Source organism: Taeniopygia guttata, chromosome 4 (assembly GCF_048771995.1).
Source record: "Taeniopygia guttata chromosome 4, bTaeGut7.mat, whole genome shotgun sequence".
Lineage (NCBI taxonomy): Eukaryota > Metazoa > Chordata > Aves > Passeriformes > Estrildidae > Taeniopygia > Taeniopygia guttata.
The window spans coordinates 51,421,788-51,422,614 of NC_133028.1; positions in this window are offsets into that span (position 1 = coordinate 51,421,788).

Here is an 827-nt window from a genome sequence, read left to right on the forward strand (position 1 = left end):
AAAGTGCTTTGGCTAGCACCACTCCTCACAACTGCAGGAAACACACACACAACTGTTTATTGACACAAAGTGAAGAAAGCCTCAGAGCAGAGTTGTGTGGTACACATCTCACTACAGCATCAGAAAACTTTGCTCTAATTCTGCTGCATTCTGGTCCCATGCTCAGCGGAGAGCAAAGCAGAGCAACATCAAATGGACTTTGCTAAGGCCGAAGTACAATGAAAAGGAGAAAGAAAAACAAACAGAAAAGCACAACATCTACTGGAGATGAGAAGCAGCACCATGACAGCCATAACTACAAATGTGCATTACTCATGGACACAGTTTGCACAAATCCTTCTTCACTGATAACAAAAAACCCACCCACCAAAACATCAAAACCACCAACTTAAATCACACTTGGTTCTTTATGTAAAAGGCTTAGGAGCTGGCTTTTTTTTTTTTTTTGGTGCTGATGGTGGGGCATTTTGGAGTGTTTTTGTTCTAGGTTTTCTGGTGCTGGAGTGGAGTGTCTCTGCAGCTGTTTGAGGCATTCCTCTATAAGTAGATCAAATAGTGTGGGCTTCACATTAGTTAGAAATAATCTAAAAAAGACATTACTTGGCTTGTTCGACACATTTTACATTTAGAAAAAGCACCCATCATCTGACTCCTCAACGCCTGTCTTATCTTTATTATAATTATACCGATTTAAATGGCACTCTTACACTTGAGCGGAAGCCAAGAAATTCCAGCACTCGGTACGCTGTGCCATCCCCAAGTCAGCAAACTCGCTGGTTATCAGGAATAAGGCAGATACCGTGTGAGTACGAGACGGGGGAGGAGGA